This window comes from Diuraphis noxia, unplaced genomic scaffold, assembly GCF_037042655.1.
Source record: "Diuraphis noxia isolate RWA-SAM2 unplaced genomic scaffold, SU_Dnox_SAM2 contig0002, whole genome shotgun sequence".
NCBI lineage: Eukaryota > Metazoa > Arthropoda > Insecta > Hemiptera > Aphididae > Diuraphis > Diuraphis noxia.
The window spans coordinates 82,906,964-82,919,375 of record NW_028301712.1 but is presented as its reverse complement, the minus strand read 5'-3'; positions in this window follow the sequence as shown (position 1 = coordinate 82,919,375).

The window sequence follows — 12,412 nt, the reverse complement described above, 5'->3', positions numbered from 1 at the left end:
AACTTATAAAAAAAAAGATAAAATTAAAAATGTAAAATACTATATATCAGCACCTAGGCAATGCATATTTAAAAAAGTATTACTATCTTAATGTTATTAGTAATCAATAATCAGCTACTATATATATTACTATAAAATACATGTTATATTATATGATCTGAGTATTGAAGCATTTGTTTATCAATCAACTAATAAATATATAATAATCATATCACTGTTTTCAAATCTTATTTTATGGGCTTATTTTAAATGATATGAAAATAATATAAATCAAAATAATAAATGGTGGGTAGGTGCCAAACCATAATATGATGCTTCAGCACTAAAATTGTTTGGACTAAGCATGTGAATATGCAACTAAAATATTATCAATATACGTTTTAATATATATATAGCTTTAACTACTTTTAATCATTAAAAAAAAAAAAAAAAACATAAAATTGAATGTTTTATTTTTTACTATGGCTTATATTTTAAAGAATTATTTCAAAGGTCACTAATTAATGATTTCGGAAGCTATCTTAGGTTTGGTTAGGAATTAGGTAATATTTTTTAAGAGCTCATCGAAATGTAAATGCTTACTTAAAAAAGTTAATTAAAAAATTAAATTAAAATGAACGAATACCACATTTAATTTATCATAAAAAATAAATCATTTTAAACAAATTTATTGTCTGTGGGCCAAACAAAGTTCTCAGTGGACTGCCATTTGGTGACTCTTGTTTTATTTTTCAATAAAAGTGTAAGAAATATTCAAACAATAACTAGAATTTATTAGTTTGTATTTGTATTAGTTTTAAGATTCTGAACTGAGCGGGGAATGTATTGGTTCTACAAAGATACGAGTTTATTTTACATTCTGTCATCAGGTTTTGCAATCAAAATCACGAAAATTTTCAAACTATTATAATATTTATTTATATTTTGAATTTTAATACCAAGAGCTTTAAAACACAAGGTTTCGCAGAAAAGTTGTTCTAAAAACTATTTAAAAATATTTGAAGTTAAGTACATTTTGTCAATATTGAATATTCAAACAAAAAATGACGAGTTGTTCTCGAATGATTTTATCGTTTGGAAATTAAATGTTAATTCAGCTTCAACAATAACAATTATATAATGATGAAAACAAAATATATGAGCCATATAAAATGCTGGAAATGCATGGTCTTAAAATTTTGCTTGAGTGCAATTTTGAAAAATGTTGATAATTTTTAAGGCTATGAATGTGAACTTTTAAAAGGATTACTTATCACTTTATTGTATAACACTGTTTTATATTTACAATTAATTATAAAATGTATTGATAAAACAGTTACATGCATTATGTTGATATTATTTATAACTTACCTGATGGGTATACAATTGTATACAATTGTATACAATATTAATATTGTTACGGTCAGTATATTGGTTAGGTTATCTACAAATACCGGTCGTGACTATTTCTACTATTTCCGGTGGTCCTAGGTCGACAACCACGCTCAACCGCGTGGACAACTGTTCTAGATGTCCCTTGACTATACTTCTACATCAATCCACCGACACACGTCACATTTCATTCTACATTGTTACACTAATTATTGTATTTAACGTAAGATTAAAGTTGATATTTGCTGATAACATCAATTACAGTCGTGTTTAATATTTAATAACATTGTAAATTTAATACTAAACAGGTATTATACCGCCATATTAACGTACCTATTTAGCGTTGAATTCATTAAGTTTTTCTCCCACACATCTTTTATACTTAAATGCATTATACTTGAAGAATTTTTTTTGTTAGAATTTTAGATCAAAATCTAAACCTTGATTTTTAAAAATTTAAAGAAAACATTTGTGTTCTGTTATAAATTCTAGTCTAATTATTAATTTTGTTTTCACATGAAAAAGTTACATAGATAATAATGGAATGTTATAAGCTTAATAGACATAATTTATCAAATTTGGAGTAAATTATTATTTGCATAAAATTGTTTGCTTAACGATCAAGTATATATGTGTAAATCAATAAAACAATTAAAAATATAATAACCATTGTATTAATCATTTAATGCAATTTTATAATATTATACTCATTACTCGTATATTATTTACAATAATTTTAATGCGTTGTATTGTATATCATGAATTCATTTTCGTTATAACTTGTTGTTTTCAAAAAAATTTAGCTAGAAAATATGACGTAAATAATATAGAAATGTGTAATAAAACTTGGAACACGATACATTATTATGTACCTATACAACATATATGTAGCTTTTAAGTAACTACTATTATTATTTTAAACTGAAACAAATAATCTAATAATTTATAAAAATCTTTTAAGATATTTCTCTTTTTTAATAATAATAAAAAAAAAAAATGGAGACAGACAAGGCACAGTGAATATTAGATTCATTAGGTACCTATAAGTCAATGTTATGTTTTCTATATTTTATGTATAGATAGGTTAGGTCTAAGAATATATTTTTTTTTTTATAAAAACTCCTCACACAAATATGAAGTGACCATATTATAATATAATGTCATAATATGAACGTACAAACCAATTGTATTACTGAATATTGATTCGGGTAAACCGTTTTAACGATGACGATATAATTTTATAGTATATTTTTTAATAATAATATTTCATACAGTGGTATTTATTTGTTCACCATTTTCAGCAACATTAATCTGATTAGGCTAGGTACGGCGCTTTTGTACAAAACACATACATATAATATAATATACCTAGTAGGTTTACATACATATCCTATCGTAAGGTATACACAGACGTGGTTTTCACAGGTGTTGTATTCATTGATTAATATGGGTGGATATCTACTTGTATTTGATTGATCCACAATAGATATTTACATATTTTGTAAAGACGGCGATCTACTTCGAAACCGACAGGTTATATAATAAACGACCCACGTATTTAATAACGTGCATTGCTCAACTACAGCTTACGATCATAGCAGTCTATTATTTATTTCCGGATGATATCTGATTTCAGACTGCATTCTTGTTCATCTCAATATTATGTAAAAAAATATCGCGGGTCCTCCTTAGTTGGTTAATGTTGTATTTGATGTTTTATTATATTTTTCTCGAACAATTCAAAAATAAATACTTTTACATAAATATCTATGCAATATTTGTACGTGTATGCCCTAAAAGTGTGTACTCTGAAGAACTTCAAGAATGGTTGTATGGAATAGGAAGTATACCTATTGTTTATACTTACCTACCATGCTTACAATATTTTACATAAACAATTCATCATTGTAGGCAAAAAAAAAAAAAACAAAAAAAATCGGTTGTTTATACAATATTTTAGTATTATTACTAAAATGTATCAAATTTTACCTCCATGGTATTTGTTGCCAGATACAACCTTTGAAGTTAGAGGTAGAAGCACTTTTTCTACTCGTAAATTTGATGATAAACAAAACAGCACATATTGTCAAACCAATAAATGTATGGCTCTGTAGTTTTTGGTTTTTATAATAATTGTTAGTGGCAATATTTTAAGTCTAAAATCAATAAACATTGTGCCCGATTAGTATAAGTTTTGAAATAGATTTTGAAATCGAAATGTCTATTTGAACAATTATTATTTATTACTAATATATATATATATATATATATATATATATATATATATATAAAAATATTCATAATAAATGGATATTTGTTGTTATCCATCGAATAGTTGATGGATTGTTGTCAAACATAAAATGTATTAAAATGCAAAACTTTACTTTTTAACGTATTACAAAAAATAACAAAATATTGTTTCGTCACTCACTTGTAATTATTTATTCGACACTAAAGTTTTGTATTGGATAGATTAATGTTAAAGTTATTTTAAATTTTGAATTTTTCATAAACAACAACTTTTTTTGAAACATATATAAACTTTAATCCATATCATACTTTCTAGTATAACATAGACAAGACTGGTCTTATTACTAAATAAATAGTAGTCAGTATAAGTTACAAATCATCAATTAATAGAAAATAATGTATTTAAATGCATCAATGAAAAGTTCTTTTTAAAAAAATTATCCAAATTTTAAACACAAGTTACAAGATACACTAGTATCCGAGTTTCATATTTAAAATATACAAATTATATCTAACATTCGAATAAAAATAAAAATTATATTGTCATTTAATCATTATTTTGATTATTTTAAGCACAAATTAATTAAAAAATGCAAATTAAGACCCATATTAATACATAAAAAAGGTATATGTTTTGAAATTTATCATGATACATATTTATATTTAACTATATATTTTGGTTTATAAAAATATTAAAAACAGCTTAATTAAGCTAGAAATAATATACATCATGCAAAATGTATTGCTTATAATATTACAATATATATGTATAGTAAAATAATACTAATTAAATCAATAGTTAATAAGAAAAAATAAAATCACGCTATTTATATTTGTATTTTTGGCTAAGATATTATTTAAGGACTATAATTACATTTATGCATGTAATAGTGTCTTTTGATTTTTTTTTAAATCAGATGTAGATTTCAATAGACTAGATACCGTTGTTTTTTTTCTGTTAGGTGCATAATTTACCTGTTAGTGCTTGTGAATTTGTATTATTATATTTTTAATTTCAAAATAAGTCCCATCTAAAATCAAAGGATAAGGTGTATCATTGAGTCGTTAATCATAACGAGTTTTTTAAGTACTATAAGTTTAATAAAATATATTTAATAACAATGGTCGATGATTGTCTACTGAAATAACACAATTTACGTCTATACTATATATATAATACTATTCAACCTTAATAAAATTAAGACTTAAATAGTACTTAAATACAAACAAGCTACCACATATTTTTCAGAAAAATTAATTTTAGTTAATTGCAATAGTATTCCAATTTTTCATCTTACCATATTTTGAGTTTTGATGACTATGCAATATGTTTATGCTTACTATAATATACTTGGTACTAAAAATTATAAATATGACATCTAAATAAAATAATCAATACTATATTAACATAATATTGTCCTATCTTATTGTTGTGTAAGGTCGCCTATTAATTGTATTTATTAGGTTGTATCAATGTACCACAATTTGTATGTGAGAAAAATACAATTTAACCTGATCTAAGATGATAATATATAATTACTAAAAAAGTATCTTGGATCTATTATTTACAAGTTACTCCAAATAAAATATCTACAAGTAACTTTGAAATAATGTAGTAAAATCAAAGTTACAAATGTTACTCAGTTGATAATATCCTCCACGAATGAATTTGGATTACATTTAATAGATTACTTTTGAAACTGACGTTCAAATAAATCTTGCTTTATTCGCAAACGAATGAAATAATAGTCAACATTTTTGTAACTGAAATAATGTTCAAGTAATATCATTATAGAATTAATATTTATTATCTTTATTTTAAGAAGTAAGTAAGGCAGTAATAGTAAAAAATCATATTGTATTGTTTTAAGTTTATGGAAAAAAATAAATTAAGCACAAGGGATTAATGAATCCAAAGTTTATGTTGTATATATAAGCATATTATAATATAATCATAATATGTTATACGAAAGGAAAAAAAATATCTTTCAAGTTTATTTTTACATTATAAATTTACCTAGTATAATTCAATTAAATTACACACCTAGTTATTGTTAATTAATATAATATATTATATTCACAGTGGTATCTCTATATAGGAGTGTGTTTCATTTGAGTTTGTGAAAATATGTAAAAACCTATATTAAATTTTTTTTTCAATCATCCTGTTATAATTTAAAAGCAAGTTTTTTACTAAAAATAAAAATAAAAATGTAATTTACATCATAATGTATAATTTTAATTACCATAGTTTATATTTTGTATATTAAGAATAATACACATTCACTGTTTTTCTTTTTGATTCACTAGTAACATAATATAGGTATGAATAGCGCTTAGCAGAACCTATCTTTTATCGTTAGCTTTATTATTAGAGTGAATTAATCTATTGCCAAACTTAAAGTTTAAAACATTATCTGTATTTGGACGTTGGCTATCTTAATATTTTACGATATTATGCTATTTGTTCTAAATTAAGAGTAGATATGTACAATGCTAAAATTTAATAATGCTGGTACCTATAGAAAATTCAGAAAAATTGAAATATCTTAAAAAAAGTCAAAGTACAAACACTATTAATAATTTTGAGTTTGATAAGAGATTCATTATTTATAATTTCGCGTTACTAAGAAATAGAAAATAATTAATAGCATATTGGTTTTTATTTTTTTTCTAAATTTATGTTCATGATTTTTCACCGATTAATTATATTATATAAACATTTTATCTGCAATTTAATTTTTGAATTAAACCAATTTAAATAGATATAAAAAAAAACCAATTAAGTTTTCGAATCTCGTTAAAGTATATTATTGAGATAGTATGGTTAATACAAGGTTCCTGAAAAGTTATTATAGCAATTTGTAAATATTGAAAATGCATAGATTCAGTTGTAAATGGATATAGTAAAGATGTTGAGAAAAGAGGATATCCAAAATAAAATAAATTAACTTTTTTCTCAATAGGCTATTTTAGTTATTATATTGTGGTTTAAAATTATAAAATCCGCAACAATTTGAAACTTTTATTCATTACCTGCGCATATTATAATTTTCCATACCACAATTATAATATTTTAAAAATATGCAGATTTACCATATGATATTTCTACTATGAACTTATTTGCACCATTTTAGGATACACTGGTATTGATTCAAAAGTTTGATGAACTTATTTTAGCATCCCACCGAATTAAGAAAATAATTATTAGTTACTATGATTTAAATGTATTAAAAACTATCTTTGGAAGTAGATCGGTATATTTTTACTCAGTATGATTTTTTTTTTGTACAATTTGGTATTGATCATTGTTTAATCATCGATCAATGAATTAAAATTCAATACGAGTGGAGGTGCACTATTATAAAAACTGCTATACATTAACCAGTTTCCAAACATAAAAAATGTTGTATATATAAATTTTTTTTAACAGGAATTGGAAATGTATTATGTATTATGATGCAAGCTGTAGCAGGAACAAATTTCCGGGGGGGGGGGGGGTGTTAAATAAAATAATATCTTAACCGCAAGTAATTAACACCACACCCTTCTCGTATACGGCCTTTTTATGATGTAACGACTTGTCACTTGCAACTATATTTGAAACTTGTTTTAATGTTGAATTCGAATCTTCTTAAAATCCAATGAATTCGTCATCATTCTCAGAACTTCTCAGGTGTACAATTATTGACTAGACTAAACGTCATAGTTGATTGTTTAAAAAAGGCTTTTTATAATATATTTGGTTTCTAACATCACAATAAAAAAAAATAGCCATAGAATTAACGCGACGTGATTGTAAACATAGTATTTTGTTTCCATAGTTTCTATGTATTATATTTAATATCATACTTTGTTGAATTGCATAGTTATTTATACATTTATAATTAAATATATTTGCATTAAAAAAAATTAAACACTTTAAAAATATTATAACATAGCTACTTTGTTTCTCTGACAAGACAATATGAACTTCTCACGGTTGTACAACGTGTTCAACGCAGAAAAAGCGAAAGTATCATTGGTCGGCGCTTTAGTGGTGAATACGAACGACGTGGGATTTTACGTGTTCAGGGCCAACTGTGGCGAAGTGATTAAGTCGCATGAAGTGGCTATCAAGGACGAGGACACGTCGCTGGAGGGATGGTTTGAACAGGACCCGATGACGATACTGAGCGCCGTCGAGGAGTGCATTGCCAACACGACGTCCCCGGGCGGAATGGTGATGGGCGCGCGCGTGGTCGCTGTGGGCATAGCTAACCACCGAGGTTCCGTGTTAGCATGGAACAGGCGTACCGGCAAACCACTTTGCAACGTGATACTTTGGTCGGACCATCGGGCAGCCGCCATGGTGGACGAATACATGAAGACCAGCGATAAATACCGGTTTCAGGGTGTGTGCGGCCTACCATTCAGCCCTCACTTCAGTGCGTTCAAAATCAAGTGGTTACTGGTCAACGATGTCAACGTGATGTCCGCCTACCGGGCCGGTGACTGTTACTTTGGTACAATCGATTCTTGGCTGTTGTATAAATTGACTGGAGGCAACGAGGGTGAATAATTCAAACTTAAAATAAAATTTATTTGTATGACTTTTCGTTGTTCATATTATCATATAATATGAATAGATAGATATTATTTTATAATTCATAAAGTGGAGTGGACTATATATATATATGTATATTTGAACGCTATTGGCGGAGCAAGGCATTTTTAAAATTTGTTTATGTTTAATTAGCTTCACATTTCATATGACTAAATTCAAATAAACAAGTCAAATTGGTCTGACCAATAAGTTACATTTAGGGATAACTAATTAGTAATTAATCACTTTTAATTTAATATGGGTATTTTAAATATGCCTAATTTGAAAATTTAGTAACTAAAAATTTCCAGTCAAAATAAAATATTATTGTATCGTTTAATATGTTGAATTATAAACTATTGAAGGTTGTTACTCCTCTTATCGTACAAATATCCTGCAAACGTATATTGAATTTTATACGAATGTCCTTCGTTCGTATACATGGATGACGGGTCCATAATTTATTGTAGATTCTGCTTGTTGGGGAAAATGGGGAAAAGTTTAAAAACATAATTTATTCTACTAACGTTTTATACAGTTTTTCATATTTTATTGGGTTGACATAGATGTACAACTTTTTTTTTCATTTTCAGGAGGAGTATTTGCTACTGATACTTCAAACGCTTCGTATACATTTTTAATGAACATTAACACGTTGAAGTGGGATAAAAAACTGTTGTCGTTTTTTGGTATTTTTGAAAAATGTCTCCCAAAAATAAAAACTAGTTCTGAAATCTTCGGAAATATTTCCAGTGGATATCTTAATGATACGCCAATATCTGGTGTGATTGGAAACAGCCAAGCCGCTCTAATCGGCCAAAGATGCTTTCGAAGTGGTCTTACGAAAGGTACACTCGATAAAAGTGGTTCAATATTCACGATTACTGGGGAAGACAAAGTTTTCTCCAAAAATGGACTACTGACAACAATTGCGTATCGACTGGATTCGAGGCCGATATTTGCATTAGAAGGTCCAATTGCTTCGGTAGGACATACTATAGATTGGGTTAAAATATGTTTGAATGTCAGAGAATCTGAATGTTGGGCTAAAAAGGCAAAAGACAGATTACAAAATGAAGTATACTTGGTGCCAGCATATAATGGTAACTACTAATTTTGATTTAATAAAATAAGTCTATTATCTGTGGATTGATATATGTATATATAGGTTAGGTTAGGACGAGGGGGACGAGGTGGCCGAGCGGTCCAACGCGTCGGCTGTGGCTCAGCCGGACCGGGTTCGATCCTAGACCATCGGGCGACATTTTTCTCCGGGCAAGTCACGGTGTCCGGAGAATAAGTGCCGCCATCTCCCACTCCGGGGCATGGCAGAAACCTACGGGTGCCCCAATAGAAATTCTGCCAAATAGGCGCCCGAACTAGGCCTTCGGGCCTACTCCCGTATATACGATACCATACGAAAAAAAAAAATAAAAAAAATAGGTTTAATTCGAAATAATTTAAACTTAAATTTCTAAACATAATTACTCTACTATATTGTAAAATGTTATAATTATATATCTATTTTATATTTCGTATTTCGAATTGTTTTTTAACCTTTAACGTTCTTTATTAATTTGAATTAAAACACTATATATCGTCAAGATTATACTATTAAACCTTTAAATTATATTATATAGGTTTGTATGCTCCACATTGGAGACATGAAGCTCGAACTGTCTTAGTTGGATGTAATGAGTATACTATTAATGATGACATTTTAAAAGCAGCCATGAAATCCGTGTGCTATCAAACTAAAGATATTGTTGAAGCTTTAAATAGTGACCTAAAAATGTCTATTGACAAAATACAAATCGACGGTTACTTATCAGATGACAAATTTATCATGCAATACCTATCTGATATAACAAACTCTCAAATTGAAGTAGCCAAGTTTAAAAATGGGACTGCATTGGGCGCTGCTATGGCAGCTGGTTACGCACCTGAAATAAACGTCTGGAACGCTCTGTGTATGCCAGAAGACAATGGTGAAATTTATTATCCTAATATGACGGTCGATGAACGGAAAAGTAAAATGTTTGATTGGAAGAGAGCTTTGCGGAGAAGTTACGACTGGATTGGTTATAACAACAAGTTGAAAAATTTTTGGGCGATCGCGTCTATTACAAGTGGATTAATTTTATTAGGAGGTTATTTAATTCTAAAAAAATAAATTTTACATATTTTTATACATTCGAAAGTATAATCTAAAGATGTATATTCCGAAATTTATTGTTTAATCAATCTAACCTAACTGTGCCTGCTGTCGGGTATGTACATGTACAATCATGAACATGCCTTACCAGGCTACTTCCCTGCCCATTAAATCTTATCACCTACACCTCTTATCCACCTATTATGCTCCTACCTTCTATTATATAATATAGTTAAAATAGAAATCAAACATAAAATAAAACATACGACTAAAATTTACACAGTTTTAAATAGCATACTTATAATTAAAATTTCTTAAATTTTACTACAAAATATGACAGTTTAATATTTAACTGTTTTTAATAATAATTATACGGTAAACAAAATTATTCACCCTCTATCATTGAGATATATTCAATATACAATGTATCTCACGGAGATTTGACAATGAAATAGGTAACTTTTCTTCTAATTGTTATTTAATTTTTTTTTTAAATATAATTCATGACGCTTGCGTGACATTTTTTATTTATTATTTTTTAATACTGAAAAAAACTTAAAAATTGATATAAAAAATCTCCAAACATTCAATTGTACTTACTACTAACCTAACCTAACCTGTACGACCATGAACATGTCTCAGCAGACGTCTCCCTCGCCCATCAAATCCTAACTGTAACACCCCTTATCCACCTATTATACCACTAACATCAGCTATATAATAAATAATTAAAATAGAAATCAAACATAAAATATACGAATACAATACAATCTATTCAGTTTGAAATATTGTGTAATAGCATTCTTACGATTAAAATTTCTATAATAATTATGTTACAAAATACTTGTGTTATAGTGTAAGTACCTATGTAATTTTCGATTGTTTTTTAATAATTATTATACGGTAAAAAAAAATATTAACCCTCTATCATTACAATGTATGTTGAGGTATATTTAATATACAATGTGTCTCACGGCAATTAGACAAATGAAATAACCTTTGTTCTAATTGATATTTTAAAATTTTTTTTAAATATAATTCATGGCTCGTACGTGACATTTTCTAAAACTGAAAAAAAACTTAAAAATTGATATAAAAAATTCCAATCATTCAATATAGCCAATTTGTATATCTTATTTTGAGAAAAATTTTTGTACCGTACAAATTTTTCTCAACATAAGATATACAAATTGGCTATATTGAATGATTGGAATTTTTTATATCAATTTTTAAGTTTTAAAAAATGTCACGTAAGAGCCATGAATTATATTAAAAAAAAATTTTAAAATATCAATTAGAACAAAAGTTATTTCATTTGTCTACTCGCCGTGGGACACATTGTATATTAAATATACCTCAACATACATTGTAATGATAGAGGGTTAATATTTTTTTTTTTTACCGTATAATAATTATTAAAAAACAATCGAAAGTTACATAGTTACTTACACTATAATACGAGTATATTGTAACATAATTATATACATTTTAATCGTAAGTATGCTATTACACAATATTTCAAACTGAATAGATTGTATTGTAATCGTATGATATTTTATGTTTGATTTCTATTTTAATTATTTATTATATAGCCTACTCCCGGACATAGCGCCATACGAAAAAAAAAAATTATATAGCTGATGTTAGAGGTATAATAGGTGGATAAGAGGTGTTGCAGTTAGGATTAGATTGTCTTTGTCTTCTGGCATACACATAGCGTTCTAGACGTTTATTTCAGGTGCGTAACCAGCTGCCATAGCAGCGCCCAATGCAGTCCCATTTTTAAACTTAGCTACTTCAATTTGAGAGTTTGTTATATCAGACAGGTATTGCATAATAAATTTGTCATCTGATAATTAACCATCAATTTGTATTTTGTCAATTGACATTTTTAGGTCACTATTTAAAGCTTCAACAATATCTTAAGTTTGATAGCACACGGATCTCATGGCTGCTTTTAAAATGTCATCATTAATAGTATACTCAATACATTCAACTAGGACAGTCCGAGCTTCAAAGCTCCAATGTGATTGTCACTTATTCATGCCTAT